Source organism: Triturus cristatus, chromosome 5_1 (assembly GCF_964204655.1).
Source record: "Triturus cristatus chromosome 5_1, aTriCri1.1, whole genome shotgun sequence".
Taxonomy (NCBI): Eukaryota; Metazoa; Chordata; class Amphibia; order Caudata; family Salamandridae; genus Triturus; species Triturus cristatus.
Genome location: NC_140587.1, coordinates 653930046 through 653943658, shown reverse-complemented (window position 1 = coordinate 653943658; position 13613 = coordinate 653930046). Strand labels below are relative to the sequence as shown.

Here is a 13613-nt window from a genome sequence, read left to right as displayed (position 1 = left end):
AAGGATTGGTGATAGTGCTGATCTCTGTGGAACTCCTAGGGTGACCATGGATGGTTGAGATAATGATTGCTTCATCTTGATTCTTTGGGTTCTGTTGCTTAAGAAGGAGGTGAACCATTGTAACACTGGACTGGTTAGGTCCATCCTTCGTTCAAGTAGGGACAGTAGATTGTCATGTTTAACCGTGTCGAAAGCGGAAGATAGGTCAAGAAGTATCAATAGGCACGATTCGTTATGATATGACATTTAAAATGTCATCCATTATGTGGGAGAGTGCTGATTCGGTACTGTGGCCTTGACGGAAGCCGGATTGGTGTTTATCTAGCAGGTTGAAGTTCTCGATGTGGTTGCAGAGTTGAATTTGTACACATTTTTCCAATAGTTTCGCCAGAGTGGGGATGTTGAATATAGGGCGATAGTTGTTGAGGTCTGTGGAGAGGGAATTGGCTTTCTTTAGTATAGGTGTGACCTGCCCTATTTTAAGGCAGTCAGGTATGGAGCGTTGCGTCAGAGAGGCGGTAACAATTTTTGCCCATGGGGGTAGAATAGAGGACCTTATCATTTTGAATACAGATAGGGGTAGGGGATCGGAGAAATGATTGGCAGGGTTGATCACTAGCAGGGTGCTATAGATTTCGTGTTCCGGGATGGGTGAGGAGGAGTGCCAGTTGGCATTGTTTTTTGGAGCTTCGATCGGAAAGCTAAAAAGGTCCTTGATCTGTGTGTAAAGCAAAGACTCATGATCAGTAGTTTGTTGGAGATCTTTCTTGGACTGAATGTCATTTTCAATGGTTCTAGTCTTTTCTAGGAAGAATTTGGCAAGCTCGTCGCAGTCAGGGGTAGTCGGGCTGCTTAGCTCAACTACGTTTGGAGAGTTACGCGATTGTTGTTTTACGATTCCGAATAGTTTTTTGGGACAGTTAATGGCTTAGTTCAGCTGTGTTTTGAAGAAGTCTGCTTTAGTTTTTAAGATTTTTATGTTGTAAGTATTTCTCAGCGCTCTAAGTTGGTATAGGTGATCAGTGGAGGGTGCTGATTTCCATGTTCACTCAGCGAGTCTTAACTTGCATCGGTCCAAGTTTAGGTTCTCAGTGAACCATGGTTTGGAAATTTTGGTGGAGACGTTTTTTTTCTTGGAGGGGCGCTGTGGTATCAAGGATTTCAAGCATAGTGGCATTGTAAAAGTCTGTGAGATCCTGGACGTCAGCCATGTCTTTTGAGGGGATCAGGGCGGAATTGCATTGGGATACGAAAGCTTTGGGATTAATATTTTGGATATTCCTTTTCCATTGTTTTGTTTTTGTAGGTTGGCTTCGTTTTGGAGTTACCTCACTGTTGATGGAGAAGAATATGCTGTAGTGATCAGTCCAGTCACATGGGGAGATAGATTCTAGTGATATAGTGTTTGTTTTCGCTATGATGAGGTCTAATGTCTCCCCCTTGTTGTGGGTTGGTCTGTCGCAGATTTGGGACAGATCCTGGTCTGACAGAAAGGATTTGAGACCGTTTACATCATGATCGCCAGTATTGTTCCAATGGAGATTGAAGTCTCCCAGAAAGATCTGCTGTACTTGTGAGTTGGCGTTGGCTGTAATGACTTCCATTAGTTCATCAATGTACTTCAGATTGTCACCCGGGGGGTGGTATATTATGTGAAGTTTGCAGATGATGCCCTTGTCATTAGAGATGTTGGTGCAGAGATATTCACAGGAGGATAAGGAGATGGAGTCTGTTTTATTAACTGTTATTGTGTTTCGATAGATGCAGGCTAACCCCCTTCCGGGTTTCTCAGTTCTATCCAGGCGAAGTATATTATGACTAGGGGGGACCAGTAGGTCATGGATGGGAGCAGAGGAACTCTTTAGCCATGTTTCGGAGAGGATGATGATGTCCAGATAATTCGAGAGGATGGGATCATAAATGACTGTAGCATGTTTGTTAGCCGATCTGCAATTGATTAGTGAGCACTTTAGTTTGCTAGTCGAGTGAGTGAGGGTAGACTGCAATATGTTGACCGTTGTGAGGTTTTCCCTAATTATGGATCTGTAGTTGCGAGTGGGTTCTCTGTAGGGGTTGGGTCGAATGGATTGGATAGTGAAACCTAAAGACTTGCTGCTGTTATTATGGCTGTTGTATGATATGAGAAGGTCATGTAAGTCATTGTCAGATAGGCCATCCATAGCCCTCGTAGGATGATCCGGGTCATTGGGGGAGGGTATTTTACTCTGTGTTGTATAGTCTGGGTGTGGATACGTGGTGAAGTATCTACTGGCTTGCTGACTAATTCGGTTCACAGTGTCGCTAGTAGCTTTATTAGAAGTTAGGAGTTCATTGGTGATTGATGCTAGATTTTGCATTTCGTCCTTGAGATGGGCTAGGCCTATGGTTAACTCGAATTGCGCGGTCCAGTCATGGTTAAGGCACTTAGTTAAGTGTGTGGACGTGTGTTCCCGTTTAGTGGATGACCTCCAGTAAGGCCTGGTTGCATTGATATCTGGATATCAAGTTGAGTGGGCATATCATTATTAGTTTTTGATGGGGTTAGTTGAGTAAGGAGGGTAGTTGGTATATATATATATTCGTAATTTTGTACATCAGGTAATGAATGATCGTAATAGAACTGTGAAAATTATTGCCATTTAAGACTGAATGTTTGCGACTTGTTAAAAAATGGCAGATCGTAATAATACTGTAACGGTCCCATGAATAAAAAAACTGGTGGTCTTTTAACAGGTGTATTTATACAGTTTCAATATTTATAGAGTTTAGATGTTTGAATATAACGTTGGAGCAAGTAGGTGTTCAACTCCAAAAATGGCTTGTGTGTTCTGAGTGAGGTAGTGGGTCGTGTGGTATGTTGGATAAGATGGATTTTTGGTATTCCTTGTGAGATAGTGACAAGCCCTATGACAGGGGATAAGCCTGATAAATTATATGGAGACTCTATAGAGTTTCAAAAGGGTACAAAACACGGCTATCAAGACATACTATGTGAGGACTGAATTATCTTAATTGTAATCCTTCTGTGATTGTATGTCTTGTAATCACATGCACAAGATGAAAACATTTTGCTTTTGAGTCCTTACCCTCTTCTTGAGGTTTCTTTATAGCACACGTAAACCAAGAGTAACAGAATCTGTAAAACAAGTTACAGTGCTCTTCACTTTAATAATATGATAACTAAAATTGGTAAATGTGTCACAACAACTTTTGTGAAGTATATGATCTTAAAATAATAAGTCAAAAAAAATTAATTTGAAGGGTTCATAGATGGAAGATGAACTTATATTTACCAAGTTAATATATAGAATTATGTTAGTTGTGTCGTTACACTTGTCATTGTTCTTTGTTTCTTTGTTTTTGTATGTTGGATGCCAAATCACATAGAGTAAGTAAATGTGGACTCTATGAGAATGAAGACATTGTTGTTTGACTCAAAGGGAATTGGTTTAAATATTCAATGATGTATATATTTCATTGTTTTTAATGTGAAGTTACACTTATGGTGTTTGTTGAATCCTTTGAGAAATAGGTGGAACCTCGAAACATGTGTTGGCTGTCTTTTTATTGAAGATTATTGTGTCTTAAATGAATATTGGAATAAAGGAAATTAGAATTTTAAAGCTTTTGAGCCTCATTTTTATTTAGTGCATCTAATTTTCTGAATAATTAAAGATTATCCTCTTATTGAAGAAACATTGTATCTACCCTATGCCTTCAGGTCACAGTGTAAATGCTGCAAAAAGGATGATATGTGTAAGCCACCCATCATATTAGAAAGTATGGACCACAGTTTCAGCCTATTGACCCAATCAAAGGCCGAACTGAGGTCCATAAATGTCAAATGTAATAAGGTATTATGAACAACAGTATATTTTTAAAGGAAAAGATTAAGGTTAATTCACTGTTAATAGTGCCCAAAGTGGATCTAAAGACATAATGACCTTCAGATAGTATTCCATTCTCCTCTGCCCTACTAGTGATATGTTTCATTATAACCCAACCCACTATCTTTGCAACAGAGTCAATCAGTAAGATTGGACACTAACTAACCTCTGTTGCCATTTTTAAAAACTGGGACAAAAATTGATTGTGCCCAGGTATCCAGAATTCCTGAGTACAGGCAGCATTCATCGCCCAAGTTACTAGTAGAGCCCGGGTCTCAATGTTTTGTTTAAATAAATCTATCTGGGCCACAAACCTTCATTGGGGACTGTTATTAGTGGCAACTCTAACTTCTAAATAAATAACTTCCATTTCAACGCTTGAGAGAAGAGAGTGCTGCCCATGTAAACTATCCAGAGGTACTAGGTCCCCCTTCTCAAAATCTTCGATAAATGCTTTATCCAATCCTACCGGCATTATTGTCAGATCTTTTTGCTTACACTTATTTAGGTTACAAAAAAGATGAATTAATAAGTTTCAAAAAAGTGCTTCTGTTTTTAAACTACTAGCCTGGAGTATGTATTCAAATATTTTATTTTTCATCTCATTTTTGCTGGCCTGAATTGGTTCTTTTAAAGTTTCCTGAAGTCTGCCACTTGAACTTTATCTCATGGAACATTGAGAAGGTTTCTGTTTGCCTTTGAACATGCACCATCACACCATCTATTGCTCATTAACTCAGTGGATGGGCCATGATTATTGATTAGCAATGAGTTAATTGAACTAGTAATCCTGTTACATGAGTCAAGCACTAAGTCATCAGTGTGGTCATTAAAATCCAAAGAGTTCTAAAACAAATTTGAATTAGACATAAATACGCTATTCAACACTTAATTAGGATTCATCTTGTCCCATTTTAATCTGCTACCACCATCTTAAATATACATTCCCAAAGTTACTAAGTGACGGGTCAGCAGGTAGTTGCAATGGCAACAGAGTGGATTGTGGTCACAAAACAGCATAGATTTCACATAAAGCCAGACATATCTTTCTGAAAGACTATTTGACATAAAAATATAATCAATCGCAGATTGACGACCCAGCATAATAATTGTAAGTATTGTGGTAAATGCACTACACATGTGTCCATGAACATCCACAAAATACCTCTTAGTAACATAGTTCAATAGAGTATCCCCTTGCTTGTCAAAACAACCAGAGGTAATTGGAAAGCTCCTCTGGAATTGCCTATTGGGAATCTTCACCAAAGTGATTCATGTCTACTAGAACATTCGAGTCGCCTGCCATAATTACCTGATCATTGGCATACAGTATATAAAGCTTGCAGTTTGTGTCAGTGTCTACCTGTTTAAACAGGGCAGATACATTCTCAGTGTCATTTTTAGCTAAATTATTATTGTAAATGTTGTAAATATTAACATTAAGACCACGTCCTTTCATTTAATTTGCACCTTTGCCAAGTCAGCCTAATGTGCTCATACCTTTTAAAGGAGAAACCTGGTTAATTGTTGGAACTGATGAACGCATATTCCCAGAAACAGAACTATTGTTCAGAATGGTCTACTAAAAGGTGAGGAATGGTAAAGGAAACCCAAGAGAACCACCCTAATGGTATTTCTTATCTAGTCAGCAAGCTCCAGAAATTTTAAATAACACAAATGTCAATGAAGAAGTATGGAAACTAGTTATCACACAGTCAGGCTGGTTTGGTGGACCCCTACTCCAGCTAAATCTTTCTTACAAAAATAATTTAATTTGCTATATCATGAGGTACCACCCCACACTTTCCTCTGTAGCCAATGGAGTGTCTTATTTCTCAACTACTCGTGTGATTCCGTTTTGCCAGTGTCTGAATTAGGAACATTAATTAAAACCATAGCAAAGGGGGTTGCTTCTGGGAAGAGATTTATGGTCACCAGCGATCTATTATTACCCTTCCCGGCTGGGGATGGAATATTACAGGTTGATGTGGTAACATGGGAAAGCGCTACTACTTGTGAACAACAATTATCTTTCCCTACTGCATGATCTGCATTAGATTTACCTTTGCGATTTGTAGATATATGCAGTGCAGCAGCCCCTGACAGGGGTTCACAATTACCTTCAGCATGAGGAACCCCCTTATTGGATTTTGATACAAGATCAGGTTTATTTTGAACTTCAATTTTGGCTTCAAGAGAGTCTATGCGTATTTTGATAATTAGTGATCAGTGTACTGGTCTCACTTATCAAGCCACCCCATGTGGCATCTCTCTATCCAATTGACCAGAGTTAATTGTAAGTTGATCGTTAGAAACGAATTGATTGCCAGCCACTATGCTCTTTTTACTGGCCAAACAGGGCATCTCAGATATCTTCTCCTACCTTCCAGTGGGAAGTATCTTTACAATTTGTTGTGCATTTTCTGGATGATCAGTTAGACTCTCTCAGACTCTGCAATTTGAGACTCAAGTACCTCAGCTGGTAGAGCAACATAATTATCATAGGTGTTCGAAGGAGCTTGTTTTCTACTACAACTGTCCTCAGTGGGATTACATACCACTTCCCTTTTGTCCATGATGCCATATAAAGATGTCACCAGATGTCAAGTGAAAGGCCAGGAGATGTGGCCTAGCCCAGCGTCTTCTAGGCTTTGATGGGCGCAGGGGGGCCTGTTCTTTGCCAGGTTGTGTCACGTGTGCGCCTCACTCTGCGTAGTCACTTTATCGCCTTTGTATAACAGAGAAAGCAGTTCCCCACCACTCCTGGAGCAAAGGATAATTGACGATGTAGCCCCAATGAACAGCTGCTTCAAAATATCCTGGGCTGCAGGTTCTCATTGGCGCCTTTGTAGCACAGAAAACGCAGTCCCCTGCCCCTTCTGGAGCAAGGTTTAATGGACTATGTGGTCCCAAGGACCAGCTACTTCAAAGTACATAAAAAAAGTTAACATATAACAAACTATTTAACATATCGAACATTAAAAATACGTATACAGTAAATTAGATTTAGGCCTTGTTCATGCACTTCAAAAAACTATGAGAGAAACCCACAGTAGCTATAACTTAAAATACACCACATGCGCACAAATATTATCCTAACTAACTATATACAACCTCCCCCAATACATATTAAGTATAGAAAATAGAATTGGTAAAAATATAAACATCTAAAAAATAACTAATATTTTAGAACATAATTTCAAAACTTAAATTTTAAATTAGCAATCAATGTCTACAAAAATACTCAGTGCTTAATTTGTGGCGGTGCTTTCCGGTGCTAAGCAGCGGCACTTATTTCTCAGGGCCGGGTCTACTACACTGGGCAGCATGTAACCTGAAATTTGTTTTTTTAGCACTGTGTACACTCTCGCCCAGGCTGACATATACGCAGCTGCATCCACTTTCACAGTGCTAAAAAACAAATTTCAGGTTACATGCTGCATGAAACTAAACACTACCATGGAGCCTTTCATGAAAGCAACTCCATGTTTTTTTTCTTTTATTTACTATTAGTGAGGCAGCCGCCCAATGTAGTAGGCAGCGTTGTGTCAGCAGTATGGTGACAAAACTGGATCCCTCGTTGACCCCCGGTTCTGGGCCCTTCCAATCCGAGGCCCCTGCTGTGCTACGTTCTCCAGGACTCTCAGGCCCTCCTCAGGCCTTGCCTGCCCGAGCTCTGCTCATTTCTCCGGGCCACCATGGCAGCTGGGGTGGGGCGGCAGCTCCCACCTGACTCTCCGGGACTACTTTCACTTTCAGTTCCAGGCGTGGCCTTCACTATGAGGCATGGAGTACTGTGACCTGCAAGGCTGTGCTGAGGGGCCCTGGACCCGATCCCCGGGACCAGCCAGCCCTCTCCCCAAAGAGACTGAAACTCAACTGGAGCAGAAGGCACAGGTGCTGTGGCCGATGCCCGAGGCCCGCAGTGGGCACTACATGACCCTAGTGCTGAGGGAAGCGCTACAAAGGTGGAAGAACCTGGAGGCCGTGGATGCTGATGGTGAGTTGAGGGGGTGAACCACTGAACCGACTGGGAGTCTGGGGTGACCGAGGGGAACCTTTGTTAACAAGCATTAGATAAGTGGGGGGGGGCAGGGTTGTCATTTAGGGGGGGGCAGTGGGGTTCACCTAGCTCTGGCTGCTGATGTGTGCTCCTGCCACAGCCACAAAAGTGCAAGAGAACGGAACCCAGTTGTGGAGAAATACACTGCTTATATTAAAAACTGTAGGAGGAAATATCTGTATATATATTACCTACTGGCGGTCGCCAGTAGGTAGTTATAGTTAGGACCACGTTTCCATAGGAAATCCGCAACATTCTATTTTGAATAACTTTGGCGCCGGTTGACGAATCCTCGCGAATTTTTCAAAATAGGTGGGGCGCTACGCTCCGCTCCTACCCTGAAAGTCTCGGGGGGATTCGTCAAGCGGGGGCTGAGATAAAAGGGGGGTCCCAAAACGCGTTTTTCCCATGCATTTTTCCATAGGACCTTTAGACACAGCTACAGCCCGAACGGCTGAACAGAATTACTTGAAATTTGGCAGAGAGGTAGTCCTCATGTCAAGGAAGTGCCTTTTGTAGGTTTGGTGTAAATCTGTTCAGTAGATCCTGAGAAAATAGCATTTAAAAGCATATATATATGTGTGGGCGGAGCCTAACCACACATCTCATCCTGAGATCTGATTGGCTGTCAGCACTTCATCCAAGAAGTGTTGGCAGCCATCTTGGGACCAATATACATGATAGCACCTCATTAAAAAGCATTGCAGTTAATAGAAGGTTTTAAGACTTTAGTTACATTATAAATCATTTGTTGATGGTACCATACTCATTTTAGGAATTGTGGTATGTTCTAAGGTGATTTCACCATGTGAAAAAGCCTTCTGCTGGGATATCATGATTGAGAGAAAAATATTTTCTCATGCTTTTACCACAGAGGTTTGGAAGGTGATCTATAAGCCAAACTGAGAGCTTATTTTCTGTAAATTCACATTATCTTTCTCAGTCATGTGAGAATGAAGTCTGACAATCTCAGTAAAACATGTACATCCAACAAGGGCAGAGACTGTCAGTTGATTCCTTTGTGTTCTACTGCAGCTTCCCAGAGTGTTCCAAAGAACTACTAGAGAGCTAACAGTCCTACTTATGATAAACGTATGGCACACCTGAAGCCATCTTGCTTGGATTAAAGTGGTAACTCTTAAAACATTTAATTTAAAAAGGAACAAAATGAGGGGGTTCATTTTTCAATAAAAAGTATGATTAGTGCTGCAGAAAGAAAAATTAGGGCACATTTTGAGTGACTTCTCAAATCCTCTTCTATTTCATTAAAACATTCTGACATGCAGACTGAAACATGCACTTTCAATACCAGCAGCAGTTTTCCCTGATGAGCAGTAGCTTTACTACAGTGATCTAATGAGCAAAAAGAGTGCTAACATTCTGAATTTATGGCAAATGTGTGACACATCTGAATGCCTTCTTGATGGAATCAAAGTAAAAAACTGAAAGTATTTCCTACTGAGGAGACTGCAGTAAATGAGGAAATTAGGAAACTTCATAACAAATAAGTCTCCCAAGATGGCCACCAGAGACAAAAGAGCCCAAATGTAGCCCAAATATCACCCAGATGTAGCCCAAGTATAGCCCAATGACAGAATGTCCCAGAATGTTCTTAAAAACAACTAGAGCGCTTACTGTCTTCATTATGACAAAAGTATGGCACACCTGAAGCCATCTTGATTAGAATAAACTGGTAACACTTAAAACATTTAATTTAAAAAGGAACACAATGAGGAGATTCATTTTGCCATAGAAATTATGATTAATGCTGAAGAAAGAAAATGAGGGCACATTTTGAGTGACTTCTCAAATCCTCTTCTATTTCATTAAAAAATTCTGACATGCAGACTGAAACATGCACTTTTAATACCAGGAGCAGACTTCCATGGTGCATTAGTTTTACTACAGTGATCTAATGAGCAACTAGAGTGCTAACATTCAGAATTTATGGCAAATGTGTGACATATCTGAATACCTTCATTATGGAATCAAAGTAAAAAACTGAAAGCATTTCCTACTGAGGAGACTGCAGTACATGAGGAAATTAGGAAACTTCATAACAAATAAATCTCCCAAGATGGCCACCGGAGACAAAAGAGCCCAAATGTAGCCCAAAATCACCCAGATGTAGCCCAAATATAGCCCAATGACAGAAGTGTGCAAAACACTTATTATTTTGTGTTTTTGCAGTGTTATATAGTGCAGACTTGTCAGGTATTGGAGTGCTTTACATGAGCATTGGTTGCATCACACAAGAACACATTCATTTTGGTTGTAGACATGGGGAGACTAAGTGATTTGACCAGAATCACAGAATGTCGAGCTGAAGCAGAAACTTCAACCTGGTTCCCCAGTTGCAAAGTCTGCAGTTCTGGAAGTAACACCACATCATCTCCCCTAAGTGCAACATTTAATCAAGTGGTCAACTGGATAAAAAAACATAAAGATAACAAATAATTTAAAAGTGCTTTGTCGCTATTTGAAAACTCAGAAAATATGTCCTTATTTTAGCCTTTTAGAGCACTAACCATAATTTTGATGCCAATAAGACCCTCTCATATATGTAATTTCTAAAGGAAATGCTCTAGGTATTACAGTTTTGATTACATCAAGATGATGTCAGGCGTTCCACACTTTTGTAATAAATATAGAATGTTAGCAATCTAGTTGTTCATTAGGATACTGTTGAGAGGCAGAGACCAGGGGCACGGACTCTGAAAATTGAAGGCAGGTAGGAGGGTGCAAAGGCAACAATTTAACCACACTGAGCAGGCAGGAAGGGCCGTGGAAGCACAACAGACTATGGAGGGCAGTGGAAAGGGGGGCAGGGGCAACACACCAACAATACAGGACTTGCAAGAGAGGCTGTTGGAGGCAAGATCTATTACGGGTCAAGGAAGCTAGGGGCGGTCCCCAGATCCCCGGGAGCCACCACAGAACTGAGCAGGAGAGTGAGTCAGGGACAAAAGGGGCACCTTAATTTGAGCCGGGGTGCCTAGGAACGCTTGCTCCAAAAATGAAGAAAACAGACATATGAGACATGGAATTGGAGGCAGAATACAATGGCAGTTTAATGAGAAGATGCAACTTCAAAGAAACCGCAGAATAGAGACATAAAGTACAAAATACAGAATCCAGATAATCATACAGCTGTCATGATATTCTCTGTATCTCAATTAATGTACTGACAGAGAGAGAGAGAAAACACATCTATAAATGCATCATGAGAAACAAGTTACACCAAGGAAAATGTTACCTAGGAACACTCACGTTTACTCTTAGAGCAAGCATTCCTGCAATTACAATACAAAATCTTTTAAATGCAAAAGTAAAGAGAACAATGGTTAAACATAACATGACATTTCATATAGGTAAAATAGAATAAGATACTTCAAGCAAAGCAGAGCAAGACATTTTAAGCAAAGGAAGACAAGAGCTCCCAGCTCTTGGGGAAAACCTGCACTGCCTGTTAACCTACATACAGACGGCGAGGTAGTCCGTCGATATCTGTGGGTGCTCCCTTTTTATATCATTTTGTGGGCTCCTTTGCACGCTACATCTACCTACGTATGCTACCCAAAAGCTTCGTCTGCAGATTTTACCAGACATTTCGTCATTTACCCACTTAATGCTGACAATGGACTGGGTGAAAAGGTCAGTCTCTCAGGCCAATCGCTTATCGTAAGTTCCATAGAGCAAGCAGAAAATAATGGGTATTGTACGGGAATTCAATATATTCATGTATAAAATCTCCTCAGTTCTCCTAACTTGACGCTCTGCGGTTGCCACTTCCTTAAAAGCGGGAAACCTGCCCAGGAAGCAAGTACCAGTCCAGGATGCAGCCTACTGTATGTCGACAGCTTCAGGGGGATGTTGAACTTTGATACCGAGCACGGAGCACTCGGGTAGGGTGGGGGCTACTGGTTTGGAGCAGAAGGCCTCGCAGACCTGCCTTCGGACTGCTATACACTAAAATTGCAGAGCTATGGTCAATTTAACAAAGAGGCCTACATATTGAACAGAAGGGCCTACACAGGGGTTTTATACTGGCTGAGTGGTAAGGATGTCTCAGGATAATTATATAGCAACACAGGACCCGCTGGTCAATTTAATACGGCCTACAAATGCAGCTGGCAGGGCAAGGACAAGGGTCTCATACTTCAGGTGTGGACAGAACGGGCCAGGGGCCCCCTGTGATACAAAATCTACCCTCCTTCAAGCCTGTGGCAATGTAATAGACCATTGTGGGCAGAAGGAAGAGGCAATGGTAGTACAACCATACATGCCAACAAACCCGATTCAGCCAGGAAACGTCCAATGTTTTTAAGCTCAAATGGGCTTTATTTGATCTGTCTCCTGTCTACAATATCCTCTTTTTCAATGTAACTCAAAGGAGAAAATCAATACCCCAGTTTTTTTTCAAAATCTCCCTCTTACCAAGTTCAAAATGTTCGCAAGTATGGTACATTGGATCATGGAAGGAAATGGGATAGGGACATGGACTTGGATAACAGAGGACAGGAGGGACATGGAGAGGTGCACCAAACTGACCCTGCAGGGCAGGCATCAGGGTTTGCAGCAGCACAATACACCACACAGGGCATGCAGGACGGGAGTGCAGCACAACAATCCATAGAAAGCAAGAGGGAGGGGACAGGACCATGCACATGGACAACAGAGAACAGAGGGGCAAGAGGCAATGGTAGCTAGCTGACCATAATGGACAGACAGGAGAGAAAGCTGCAGCATAACAGACCATAAAGGGCAGGAGGGACGGATCAGGGGCATTACAATGGAACAGACAAGCCAGGAGGGAGGGAGTAGGGCTGGGGGCAAGGGGCAGGGCAGGAGCAGCAAGATAGCCATGGAGGTCAGGCAGGATGGGCACTAGAAGCAAGACACACCATGAAGAGCAACAGTGCGACTGTGATGGCATACACACAGACCATGGAGGGAAGGTGGGAGGGGGTCAGGGGCAGCTAACTGACCACACAGGGAAGGTGGGAGGGGCCATGGCAGCACAGAAGACCATGCATGGCAAGTGGGAGGGTTAGTGGCAGCACAATGGCTATGATGGGCAAGAAGGAGGGTGGAGGGGCATGCACAAAGGACGATGGAGGATAGAAGGGAGGGTCAGGACCTGTGCACAGACAAGAAAGTTCAGGGGAAGGGACCTCACAACAGACCACACAGGGCAGGCAGGAGGAGCAGCTGCAGCACAACAGACCAGGGAGGGCAGAAGGGTGTGGCAGTACAATGGACCATGTAGGACAGGAGGAAGAGGATAGGGGCATGGCATGTGGACAGGCAGGGTGGAGGTGGCAGGGACAGGTTACAGTCATCTGACAATGCTAGGCAGGTGAGAGGGGAGTGGCAGCTCAACAGAACACTCAGAGTAGATCGGAGTGGCAGGTCCATGGGACATGGTGGGCAAAAAGGATGGAGCAGGGGCATGCACAAAGACATCGGAGGGCAGGGGGAAGGAGAATAGGGGCAGCAAGCTAAGCACAGAGTTTAAGTAGGAGGTCAATGATGGGGCATAGAATTGGGCAATGGAGGGCAGGAGGAGTGGACTGGTACATCATACTGAGGGCAGTGGCAGCACATCAGACCATGCATGGCAGGAGGGAGGAGGCTAGTCCATGGATTCACACAACAGAGGA

General features: G+C 42.3%; 1 protein-coding gene across 2 annotated transcripts in view; it reads left to right on the top strand.

Moving 5' to 3' along the window:
- RP1 (RP1 axonemal microtubule associated) overlaps nucleotides 1-13613 on the top strand; it is an 859010-nt gene that overhangs the window by 184956 nt on the left and 660441 nt on the right. The gene's annotated exons all lie outside the window — the stretch shown is intronic.